The following is a 13,180-nucleotide window of genomic DNA, read 5'->3' as shown; positions in this document are numbered from 1 at the left end:
TGTTGTAGGCACTGTTGAAATGCTACTGTATTATACACAGTGGGAACCCTGAGAAACATACCCTTGCTTTGGCATTAAGTGTGAAACTTCCTTAGAGGTTAAAGGGCACTAGTAATTGTTCCACACTCCAGTTTAGAGAGTCTTAGCAGTACTGAGCGATCCTACTCATTGGATATAATTCAAACTACGTTTTAGTGTCAATGATGTTGTTCATATCAACGCATTTGTCTCCCTGTTACCCCACAAGCTGCTAGAAGGCAGGGGTCTAGCTGACTGCTCCACATAATGTCAGTATTAATAAATGATTTATTTACTGATTCATTCACTTAAGGGCTCTGTTTCCAGTCAGATCCGACACAGTCAGAAGCGTCTGAGCTTCAACTGGCTTCAAAACAGGAATTATAATTCTTTTTGGCAAGTGTGAAATCATTGTAACTCGTGTTCTTTAGAAACACATTTGAACAACATCCTGCTGACTGGAAAAATGTATACAATCCTTCAACAGAACAATTGCTCATTCACCACTCCCGTTTTAAATAGAAACAAAATTTCAAGTAATTAATTTTAATCATTTACCAGTCTGTTTTTTAGCAGATAGGCCCATACTATTATTCTTTTGGGCACAGACAATTTTTTCCAGAGCTGGACAGAGAATTTTTTTCCCTTTCAATTGGAACTAAGGTGTAAAGTCATCAATCTAAAGGTTGAGAAGTATCCATTTAAATCTGAGGCACTGAACTTGAGCTCTGATCCTCTGGCAGGAGCCTGTGTGTGTATTTGAGAGACAGAGAGATAGAGATGGAGAGACATATGGAAATTGACCAATTGTCTGGGAAACATGGAGGTCAGGGTGATACAAGACAATGCCAGGAAGCAAAATCAGAGTCCAAACAAGATATAAATCTAAGAGGAATAAGCAGAGAAGCTGAATTATCTGAAGGTTGAATAGGCAAGAAGCAATAGGAAATAATAATAATAATAATAAATATCAGTATAGCACTGACTATGAGGTAAGGACTTTCTAAGTGCTTTACACAGGAATGCGTATTCTCCTCTAGTCTAGACTACAGATTTCATGAAGGTAGGGACTGTGTTATTTTATTTCCTTCCTTGCTCAATAAATATTGTTGAATACTAATGACACTGTATATGCCAAAACAAAGCTAGTGGGATAAGACATGGGAGGTCGGAGGCAGATACTGAGACATTCCCTGAGCAGCTAAGTGAAACTGTCACTCTTCCTAAGGGGTGTCCAAGGCCTCGGCTATGGTTTAGGAAGAGCTGTTCAAAGACGGTGGGGCATATCAGTTTCTACCCAGCTTTTGTCTACGTTCCAAAGATAACCTAAACCTTGCTTTTCATTAAAGCAGCCATCAAAAGGCAATGCAATGAACATGGCACTATAAAAATCAGTCCAGGTGTGTTGTTCTCTTCACCTTATCCTGATTCCCCTCCTTACCCCATCCTACTCAGGCATCCTAGGGTATTCTGGGACTTCTCAAGTGGAGGCCGTCACATCCCTGCTTGCAGTAATGCTGGGCAGAGTTTGTTATCTGGTGTTAGGCTTGTGTGCCAGTGTCTTTCTGGAGTTTCATACTGGTTGCAGCATAGGAGGCAACTGACCTCAATAACCGGGAGCTGTGGATACCTACTTCTTTTCATAGCACATTGCTCTTGAGTAGTGCTAACTCAGCAAGTCCCAAGAGACAATCAGTCTAGCCTGTCAGGTCTGCATGTAATCAGCAAGGAATTTTTCATTCCCGGGCTAATGCCTACATGCCACACAGCCTCTATCATGTTTTCTTAGTTAAGCGAAGTATCTTAGTAGTAAACTAAACTTCTAAAAACCCAACACATTCATTTGTTGGAGAATGGGAGTGAGGGTAAAGAGGAGAGATTTTATCTCTCCAGATTTTAAAATCTCCAGACAAGAGATTTTATCACTTAAAGATACATTTTACAATGGAAAACCAGGGCAGTAAAAAAATAGAATGACTGGAAGATGCCTTTTGCTACTTGAAGGGCATCTAGATTCTGGAAACCAATCTGGGGTTTCTTTATTGATGTAGCCGTATAACGGTTTGATCACACAATAACAGACATTCTTCATTTGCAGACTACCAAACCAAGGATAACCTGTGACAAAGAGAAACTTTGAGTTATTGGAATTGCTGGAGGTAGGGAAGTGGAGTGGGAGCTGGGGAGGTTTAGGTAGCATAGCAATATGAAAAGGGTCGTTAATATTTCTCAGCTTATAAACAGTTGGGTTCTAGAGGGAGACTGTGTTTGAATCCCAGTTTTACCACCTACTGGATGTGTGAGCTTGGATGAATTTTTAAACCTCTCTATATCCAGTTTCTTTGTCTGTAGAGCAGTGATAATATTAGTACATTCTTTCTAGAGGTACTGGGATGATAACCGAGTTAATACAAGGAAAAGGCGTGGAACGACGTCCTAACTCATTTTAAGATTCAGCATATATTGCCCCCCAGCCCTATCATTATTATTACTTTCATGTACCTCTCTAAGTTTCTCTATATTAAATCATTTTTCTTCTATTCCTTATACCATATATCTGGTTAATCCGGTTGGGTGTTAGTTGAAGATAGACTGTCCTTTCAGTTTTCATCATTTCATCAAGGCCAATCCTCAAGTTGTCATGTGGAGGGACTTCAACTGCCAAATACCTCAGGTCTCTGCCTTGTCACTCACTTCTCACCCTAGAGGGTTTGGGAGAAGGACCTGGGCTGTGTGGTCAGTGGATCTGTCATTGTGCCAACCAGATACATTCTGGTGTGGCTTTCCACCAACAGTCAGGCACGGCCCTGTGGGGAAGATTTGAGTTTGTCTAGCTCTTCCATGACAAGGTAGATGATAAGTTTACTATTTTAGAGCTATGATATCCATTATTTGGACCTATTTTCCAATCTACTTTTTTAGCAGTAACAAAGCTTATATTTCTCTACTATATGACTAGGATGTCTTTTTCTCAGTTGGTTTTGACTCAGAGGGAGAATAATATTTTATTTATTGGGTCCCCAAATTCTCAAAACCTACTATGTGTAAGGTTCGCGGAGGTTTCTGTAGGTGATACATTAATGACTAAGGTAACTTCTTTTCCTCGGGGAGCTTGAAATCTAGTAAAAAGAATGATAACTTTTCATAAGTAACTATAACACAGGATGAATAATTAAAATAAGAAAAGCAAATTTTGGGGACTTCCCTGGTGGTGCAGTGGTTAAGAATCCGCCTGCCAATGCAGGGGACACGGGTTCGAGCCCTGGTCCGGGAAGATCCCACATGCCACGGAGCAACTAAGCCCATGCACCACAACTACTGAGCCAATGTGCCACAACTACTGAAGCCCACATGCCTAGAGACCGTGATCCGCAACAAGAGAAGCCACTGCAATGAGAAGCCCGTGCATGGCAATGAAGAGTAGCCCCCACTCGCCGCAACTAGAGAAAGCCCACGTGCAGCAGCGAAGACTCAATGCAGCCATAAATAAATAAATAAATAAATAAATAAATAAATAAATAAATAAAATAAAAAAGAAAAGCAAATTTTGTGGGCAATTCAAAGGAGGGAGAAATCACTTCCTCTTGGAGGCATCAGGGAAAAAAACTCATGGAAGAGATAGTATTTAATGTGGTTATTACTTTGACAGATTGAATGGGGGAGGGAGAGAGCATTTTAAACACACAGCAATGCCATGAAGGCAGAAAAGCATGAGTATGTGTGTCAGGAGAGGGAGGGTGGCAAGGAGATATCTGTGGAGAAACAACAAGTAATTCATTCTGGCTGAAACTTAGAGTATAAGTAAGTTGGGAAAGAGGCTGGACAGGCTTTGACCATACTGTGGAAACACAGAAAATTTTTGAACAAGGTACTCACTTTAGAGTTGCTTTTAAAGAAGATGAATCAGGCAATGATACATAAGGCAGTTTCAATTCAGAGATAAGGGAATGGGAATAACTGAGGTGGAATTGAGATTCAATTCCCTATTTGTATGATTCTAAGCCTTGACTTATCCGAATAAAGCAAATAAAAAAGGATTTGTGTTAGAAGGATAAAACAATGAGCTCAGACTTAGATACTAAGTTTGAGATGTTACTGGGACATTCAAGTGAATAACTCTAGTCACTTCTGGCTCCATTCTGTCCTTCAGTTGGTAGGGAAAGAGACTCCACCTCCAATTCTGCAAAGAATTTGTTGCCACCTTGAATGTACTACACCAATTTTACAATTTATTAGCCCTGCAACCTAGGGCTTTTACCTTAATCTTTCTCAGCCTTAGTTTCCTAACATCGCAAAAGGAAAACCTATGTCATAGACTTCTGAAGTTAGATAACATATGTACCTACCTTGCACAGGTCCTAACATGTAGTTGGTGCTAAGAAACGATAGCAATCACCATCATCATCACCCTTACAAAGTCAGGTCCAAATACTGGCTCTGTCATTTCCTAGCTGTGTGATTAATCTTTTTAAACCTTCGTTTGCTCATCTTTAAAATGGGGGATAATAAGAATAAGTACAACAACTATGGTTGTTGTAAAGACTTATGAGATGATCTATGCATAGAACTTCTTAAGAGGATAGCACTTGTAGCTCCCAAACAGAGCTGTTGTGAAGATTCAATAAGTTCTTGAATGTGTTCAGCATACAGTCAAGATTCTAAATGTTAGGTACTATTATTATAAATACATAGCTACTACTAATACTACTACTACAACTACATTGCATTAGGTAGATATTTGGTTGTTACCTCTCTATTAATTGTGGGTTCTTTAAAGAATTTTCTCAATACCTATTTTACTTAGAAAATAGATAGATAGATGATAGATAGATAGATAGATAGATAGATGTTTTAAAATATAAATTGAAGATATCTAGAGGGCACTTTGCTCTGTGTATTAGGAACTTAGGGTTTGGGGCCTTAAGGTATGGATTTTAGAATACATGCATAGAGATAATAATTGAGAACCTTGAGGGAGTATAGGGAATAAGGAGGCCTGATGAACCTTACCAGGTGTTTGCTCATTGAAGATGGGAGGAGGAAGAGAGGCCAGGAAGGGACTCATAAGAAAAGATGAGTGATGCAGAAGTAGAATGACAGCCATCACAGTCCCAAGAAACGAGAACACTGCAGGAAGGACAGGGATGTTCGACATTGCTAAATGGTACATAAAAGCTTGAGAAAAACTGTAGGCTTTGCCAATTATGGGGTAATTGGTGACCTTGAGAGAACAGTTTTAGAAAGAGAATCAAGAGTGGAATCCAGATTCTGAGGAACTGAGTAGGAGGAAAACTGAACACTACAATCGTAGCCTGCTTTTAAAAGATATTTTCCAAAGAAGAGAAGAAAAAACAGGGCAGTAACTGAGGCAGTAGTAAGGTCAAGGGAAGGATCATTATAAGGAGAGAGAATCTTTGTAGAAACTCAAACAGGGAAAGCAAATGAAAGCATCATCAAGAGAGGTCCTTGGAACAGGGACCCAGAGGAAACAGGGAAGAATGGGAACAGAGGCTAGGTTGAACTTTGTAAAAGCAGAGACATGAGCCTCTCTTGGAGGCCAGAGTAAAGCAAAGGAGTAGGCAGATTAAAATTACCAAGAGATACTAAGATGGAGCAAATGGAATTGCAAGAGGTCTCCATCAGATATCTTGGATCTTACTGGTAAACAAAGTGACTACAGTATTCTGAGAGATTGCCAGGAGTGGGTGGGAACTGAAGGACAAGGAAAGCCGTATGGAAAGGCTGCTGTGCAGAGCTGACTGTAGCTGAATTCAATAATTTCTGGGGCTGTAGAAAGCTTAGCTGAAATTAGATAATTAGTGCCATTGGTCTAATGATATCCTGTAGACGCAATCTACTGACTTTCCCTAGAAATGATCAATCTTCAGGAGGAAGAGTAGGGAAAGCATATTTTGCCTTATATTAAACTTGATAATGCTGAGGCAGAAATGAGGGAACATAAAAATGGCAAGGGATGCCATGTGGTAATTAATAGTAAGTTACTAACATGGCTTGGTATATAACTGACGTAACAAATGAACCCAGAACAGAGAGAATATATTGAAGAAAAGAGAGAGTTCAAGACACATATGGATACCATTAGGATTAAAAACAGGTTAGGTGATCATGAAGATATGGAAGGAATTGAAGTTGAGATTAGAATGTGGATTCTCAGGGGTTTTAAGATCTTAGAAGCAGAGCAACACCAAGTGAGATGAAGTCTAGGGGGGCCTTGTCGGGGGGTCACCTCGTGGAGTGAAGCTCAGCTTCCAAAGTCCAGAAAGCAGCGAGGAAAGGTTGTGTAGGAATACGATCCAGTGGGCCAGGCAGAGTGGTCTGGCTTCTAAGCCCCAGCTCTATCACTCTTCAGTTGGGTGACGCTGTGCAAGTTACTAAACCTTTCCATGTCTCTTTTCTCATCTGTAAAATGGAGGTCATATTGGTTCCCAACTTTTAGAATTGTTGGGAGGACTAAATGGGATAATATATGTAAAGTATCTCACATTTGACACCTGATGAGGGCTCAGAACATACTTTTATTAATATTTAGTGTTAGCTTTCAGTATTTTCACGAATCATACCTTAGTGTCTATCCTTGGGAGGATGACAGAGCTTAAAGTGGAGAGGAAGACTGTGGATGGAATACTAAAGTCAGTGAAAAAGATACTGCATCAGGTTTTAGAGGTGCATGATTGGGTAAGGACTGTTAGAAAGCCTAACTAAAAATGCCTTCAACAATACTGACTACCTCAAAACAACAAATCCCCAGGTAGAACTGCTCCAAAGTTTAGTGCCATTGGCTTAATGATATCCTGAAAGACCCAGATGCTTTCTCTGCTTGTTGGCTTGTCCCCTTGGACTATTTCTCAACATGGCCCCAATATCATGGCTGAAGTTTCAGGTACCGTTAGGCACTGAGTTTGAGGGATCCTTAGTGGATCTCTCTACAGTGTGAGAGGGCTAGGACCTATTGATTTCAGTTTGGGGAATAAGACAACGGAGAAATACCATTTAACATTTTGTTGCACAAATGATGCTGCAATGAGCACCCTTGTAGATGCCTCATTATGCATATGTGAAGTATTTTGTAGGATGAATAAGGAGATGTCAAATTGCTTCCACAGAGGGCAACTTTTAAGTGTTGCAGAATCTTACAAATGCCATTACCACTTTACACACTCATTAGTAGTACAAAAAAATATTTCTTTACTTCCTATCCAAAGTTTGATAAGATTAAACTTTTAAATATTTGTTAATCTGGCAGATGAAAAACTTATCACATTGCTTTTTCAGTGTGCATTTTCTTGGTTACAAATGAAGTTGACTAGCTTCTCAAATGTTTGGATTATTTGCACTAAATTTTCTATGAGTTTCCTGTTTACAACTTTTGCTTGCTTTTCTATTAGGTTGTTCATGTTTTCTTCACTTATAGAAATTCCTCATATAGTCTAGATACCATATAACAATCCTTTGATTGTCTATTTATGTCTATCTTTTGTCTTTTAGCTTTGTTTAAGGTGTCTATTGCAGGAAGGTACTTTTAATTTGCACAAATTTTTTGTACTCTTAAGGTTCTTAGGTTGTTCTACTGGCAGTAACTATGCAGTTGTTTAATCTCCAGGGTCAACCCTGCCCAAAGTCAAGTACAGGAAGCCGTCTACACAGTGTCATTTAAATGATAAGGAGAGAAAGGCTCAACTGCTCAAATATATTTCAATCCATGAGTCTGATGCCATGTCTGAATTTTCCCACCTGAGTCATTCCCAAGGGACTTTCTGGGAACTTGGATTTTAACCATGTGAAGGATGTTATTATCTTGTTGAGACAGGATATTAGCCTATTAACAGTAATTGTGCTCTCTGATTAAATTTTGCCGTTTATTTTTATCAGAGGGAATGAGATGTACAGGGAAAGTAAAGAATGTTTGAAACAGTGCATGGCTCATGTGCTTGAAGAAATTTTATGGAAGGATTCGGGTAGCAAGGAGGTAGCTTCAAGACAACTTTTCTCTTTCTCAGGAAGGAAGAAAGGAGAAAGGCAAAAAGGGAATACTCCCAAAACAAACCTTGATTTTTTTTCTCCCCTTAGGCTAGAGTCCTCTAACATTTGGGTTACTTGCTAGGTCAATATCAAAATGTGATAACTTTCCACTGAAAGTAGATGCTACTTTGATTATTTCCTTAATTAAAGCAAACTTAAATAAGCAGTTCCACAGCTATGATTCAATAAATCCTTTCAAACATTCCACACAAAAGAGTCCTGTGATAAAGTCATTTCAGATGGAAAACAAGGGAATTAAAAAAGAAAAATGGCATAAAAGGCTTCTCTTTTGCCATGTGTTAAGTTGGGGGAATTTTTTCTATCCTTGTAAGCGGTTTTTAGTCTCTGAGGAAAAAAATACTTAAAGAAAGCAGATGTTGATGAGTCACATTTAAGCTCTTATAGTTTGAAACATATTTTTTATTTGTATATGAAGCTGTGGTCTGGAAGATAACTGGCTAAAGTCCTTGACTAAAACCCTCTGTTGTCAATACCAAAGAAGTTGGGCTAGAAAATCTCTACGAATACTCCCAGCTCTTGTATTCTACACTTTTTAATGAACTTTATGCTTTTTTTTGCCTTTGCCCCAATTATGTAGCCACAAGATGATATAGCCCCCAGCCCCTTTTCTCCTCTGGCTATTTCTTTAAGTCACTGTCCAAGAATGAACAGTGAAGGAGTTAGGAAGGAGGAGAAAACTTAGGAAGGAGTGTGAGAATGGGAGCAGCAGTCAGTCACTGTTGAGTAAATTTCTACAGACTGCTAACCACAAGTAGACAGACTAACCAAATGATCACAAGCATGATTACAGCTGAAGATAAGTTTCTTTATAACAGAGGACTGAAGACCTAATTGAGAGGTCAAAAAAACCCACTTCTTTCAGGAAGAACCAACACCTGAGCAGAGATCTGAAGGAGGAAGAGGGGTTAACAAAGTGAAAGAGGGGTGGGTTGCCTGTGGTAAGAGCATGCCAGGCAGAAACAACTAGCACCTACGGGGTCCTGCAGCAGGGGGCACAGTGCGTTCAGGGAAGTTGGAGGTAAGGGGATGCATCCCCAAGGTAGTTAAGGGAAAACAGAGAGGATTTAGAATTGATTTGGATCATGGGAGCTAGTTCTCCCTCAGAGTCTTTGCTACTCTCTTCCTCCTTTCTCTCCTAGCAGATAAACAACACTTGAGCTAGGCATTGTTTTAAGCACTTTACACATATGAAGTCAACTCTAACTCAACAATAACCCAATGAGTATATGGTAGAATATATGAACTCATGATCCTACCTGAAAATCTCTGCTTCGCCTTTTTCTTCCATATATCTATCTATCTATCTATCTATCTATCTATCTATCTATCTATCTATCTATCTTTAGGATAGCAGACAGTTTTTTTTTGGTAGGGACAAGCTCGGGGTTATTTGAGAAAAGAAAACAAAAAACAAAAAAAGGATGGGAGTATTCAAATGCGGTTTAGACATGCTCAATCCCAAGGCATAGGACTTACGAAGAAAACTACAGAAAACTACAATCCATTCCTGTGTAATTTATTTAATTGAAATATATAATATCTATTGAGTGCATATTGCATCAAGTACTATTCTGAACATTTTATATATTAGTTTATTTTATCTTCACACCTAACCCTATTGTGATGCCCATTTTACAAATGAGAACACCAAGGGAAATCTCCAAGAATGTACAGCTGACAGTAGTGAAGAGAAGTGGGTGCTGATCTTGGGCAGTCTGTCTTCACAGGCCACACTCTGAAGCACTAAACATCACTTGATCATCGGTACGACTGCCCAATGCCTTGCTACCTCCTAAAATGGTTCTCTTCTTTCTTCTCCAATAGACTCCCTTATGATACATTAGGAAACAAAGGTCCTCACGACAAACATGATATAGTCATTGAATTAACCGAAAATAAAGAAACTGGTGGAACTCTATAAGGACAACTACCAAGACTGCTTTTTCTTCAACAAATGAGAATATGGAAGTTATTTTGTGGCCAATGAACATGAAATACTTAAGATATGAGGCAAGCCGCCATGTAACTCTAGATTCCTGAAACTGGTAGTATAAAAACTGCTCTAAGGCTGCTTTTGAGCAGGGATTATAGTCAATCCTACACCACTAAAGTAATTACAGTAGAAAAAAGAAAGACCATTTTCAACGAAGCTGCAGAATTTCTCTGATTTGCATTAAGAATTTGTCATTTTCTTGGCACATGTTTCTCCTTTCATTATTGAACTCTATGAGAGATCATGTGTTTCAAGTCTGCCTCACTTTCATTTAGGCTCAAGTCAAATTCCAGAGTGTTCTTTCGGATGAAGGGGTTTCCCTAAAGCTAACCGGAGTTTACTGCACTTTTGTTGAGATCTAAACTAGCAGGATTTCAGTACCTCACTCATCACTCATCACTTTAATCGTTCCGTCATGTATATCCTCAGCTTTCTTGCTACTTTACTCCTCCATCTTACCCTCTTAGAAGATAATAAAGCCCTTCTGTTGTGTTTTCTCTGTGCCCTTCCCCTCTCCTCCCCTCCCTTCCCCTTGCCTCCTCTTCTTTCAGTGCTTAGAACTGTCCATCTATTCACTCAACAACACGCTCTGAGTATATGGCAGAGTACGTGGGCCCAGATGCAGGTAGGTTGAGAGACAGGGTGGTGGAAGCATGTAAAAGATCTCCTCTAAATGCTCCTAGTTTCTCTGTAAATGGGAAACAGACTATACTCATTTTACAGGGGAGGAATCTGAAGCTCAGAGAGAGTAAGCAGTTTGTTCAAGACCACCTAGCTTCCAAGTGGCCGAACCATGATTTAAATCTAATCAGTCTGACTCCAGAGTGTATACTCTTCGCCTTCATGCACTGCTGCCAAACTCCTCTCTGGTTAACTTCAACTCTGTACTTCCCCACCTGACCCACCAGGGTCCTTCTGACACTGCTCTAACAGCCCTCCTCTGCACTCCCACCTGACACACTAGGCCCTAATTCAAGGAATTTCCTAACTTCTTGCTTCTTTCTTTTTTTTTTTTTAAAGGAATTCCTTTATTTTCATTATTTATTTATTTATTTATTTATTTTTGGCTGTGTTGGGTCTTCGTTTCTGTGCAAGGGCTTTCTCCAGTTGCGGCAAGCGGGGGCCACTCTTCATCGCGGTGCGCGGGCCTCTCACTATCGCGGCCTCTCTTGTTGCGGAGCACAAGCTCCAGATGCGCAGGCTCAGTAGTTGTGGCTCACGGGCCCAGCTGCTCCTTGGCATGTGGGATCTTCCCAGACCAGGGCTCTAACCCGTGTCCCCTGCATTAGCAGGCAGATTCTCAACCACTGCGCCACCAGGGAAGCCCTCTTGCTTCTTTCTGAAAGAGAAACAGTTGGTAACTTTTGTGAATTAGGCTGTAACTACTTTATAACTAACATGTCCTGCCCATCATCTGTCAGCTGCAAGGCACTCTGGTGAGCGAGCCACCACTTGAGAGCTTTACTCACTTTAACAGATTTCATTGGCATAGCTCTGGGTGGCAATCCAGTTTTGTGAAAATGTGCTCAGCCAGAAAGGCCCAAGTCCACGCAGCTGTGGCAAAGTTACAGTTCTGTGGTTTCATGTTAGTTACCTTATAGTTACTGTGTAATTAGTGCCGCTTAATGTATATTACCAAAATAAATGTATCTACCCCAGGGGAAAAAAAAAAAAGCTGAACATAGCTGAAGACTAATGACCATGCTGATTACTCTCCCTTCACATTCATGCTTTGGCACAGCCCTGAAAGCCTACTCTACTTTCCCAGTCAGTTCATTTCTTAATTACTTTACCTCTTACCTCTTTTCAAACTTTTGTTGCCACTTCTCCAGTCTTCACTCTGTAATGACTTGTTTCCCATTTCATTGAGAAAATGGAAGCAGTCAGAAGAGAACTTCCACATACTCCCCACACCACATCTACGGACCTACTTGCATTGGGCCCCATGTACTCTGCCTGACCTTTCACCATGGATGAATGTCCGTGTGCTTATCTAAATCCAGTAGCTCCTTACTGTGCAGTGGATCCCATCCCCTCACCTTCTCCAGGATCTCTCTCTTTCAAATATACCCTCTCTTCTGTATCATCAATTTTCCTACCCCCATAAATCATTTCCCATCAGCAGACACATATTCTGTAATATTCCTATCTTAAAAACGAAAACAGACTTCTGGTTTCTGATCTGGCCTGTAAGGAGCTTGGCAATTGTCATTCTGTCTTAACAGCAAGTAAAAAGCTGAACAAATCGAAAAATCAACAATTTTTCTTAGCTCCCTCAGAGAAGTGAGGTCATAGGCAAACCACTACCTCCCAAACTGGAGAGACAGGTAAATACAGAAAATCACAACTTACTGGAGCAGAAACCTTCATGAGAACCGGTGCTGGGATATGAAAACCTGAACTGTAATTGACAAATTGCTGGAGGCTCAGTGTGCAGAAGCCTGAGAGTTAAAAACTCCAGGGGGACCCAGTCATCAGCAGGTCCCCACAATTTTGTGAGTTTTATCTCCAGGAGCTTGACCTGGTTCTTACAGTGAATATCAGAGGAAAATTCGCTTGGGTTTCTGGAAGGAGGAGGAGAAAAGAAATCATTTTGAAATACGTAAGAGCATTTTTTCTTAACAAGTCCTGCCCATAAGAGAAACTACTTTACAGAGCCTAAACTACTGAGATTTTATCAGAAGGGAAATACCCAAGTCTAGCCCATTCTAGCTTTCCACTTGGGAGAAAGGAAATACCCAATCCCAATCCCTTTTAGCCTTCCATGTGAGGGAAGGGAAGTAGCTAACTCCATCTCCCTCTAGCCATTCTGTCCCACCTGGGGGGAAAACACTGAGACACACACTTGTGAAGTTCACAGTTCAGAGGCACAGGCTCTCTAAAAGACTGAGACCTAAGAACACTTTCCCTTCCCCCACACCTTACTACCACATTACTAAAGGTCTATTTACCACAGTGCCTTTTAACCAATATATTATGTCTGGTTATAAAGGAAAAACACGCAGTTTGAAGAGACAGCAGGCACTAGAACTAGACTCCAATATTGCAGGGATGCTGGAATAATCAGACCAGGAATTTAAAACAACTATGATTAATATGCTAAGGGCC

The 13,180-nt window shown here is 40.3% G+C and overlaps 1 long non-coding RNA gene across 1 annotated transcript; it reads right to left on the bottom strand.

Moving 5' to 3' along the window:
• Positions 1-11,067: 11,067 nt before the first annotated feature.
• On the bottom strand, positions 11,068-12,950 carry LOC130708665 (uncharacterized). The gene is made up of 2 exons (XR_009008961.1): positions 12,425-12,950; positions 11,068-11,411 (listed from the first exon to the last, which is right to left on the bottom strand). It is a non-coding gene; the product is annotated as an uncharacterized LOC130708665 (long non-coding RNA).
• Positions 12,951-13,180: the final 230 nt, after the last annotated feature.

This window comes from Balaenoptera acutorostrata, chromosome 8 (assembly GCF_949987535.1).
Source record: "Balaenoptera acutorostrata chromosome 8, mBalAcu1.1, whole genome shotgun sequence".
Taxonomy (NCBI): domain Eukaryota; kingdom Metazoa; phylum Chordata; class Mammalia; order Artiodactyla; family Balaenopteridae; genus Balaenoptera; species Balaenoptera acutorostrata.
The sequence above is the reverse complement of the archived record's forward strand: the minus strand, read 5'-3'. Positions and strand labels throughout refer to the sequence as shown.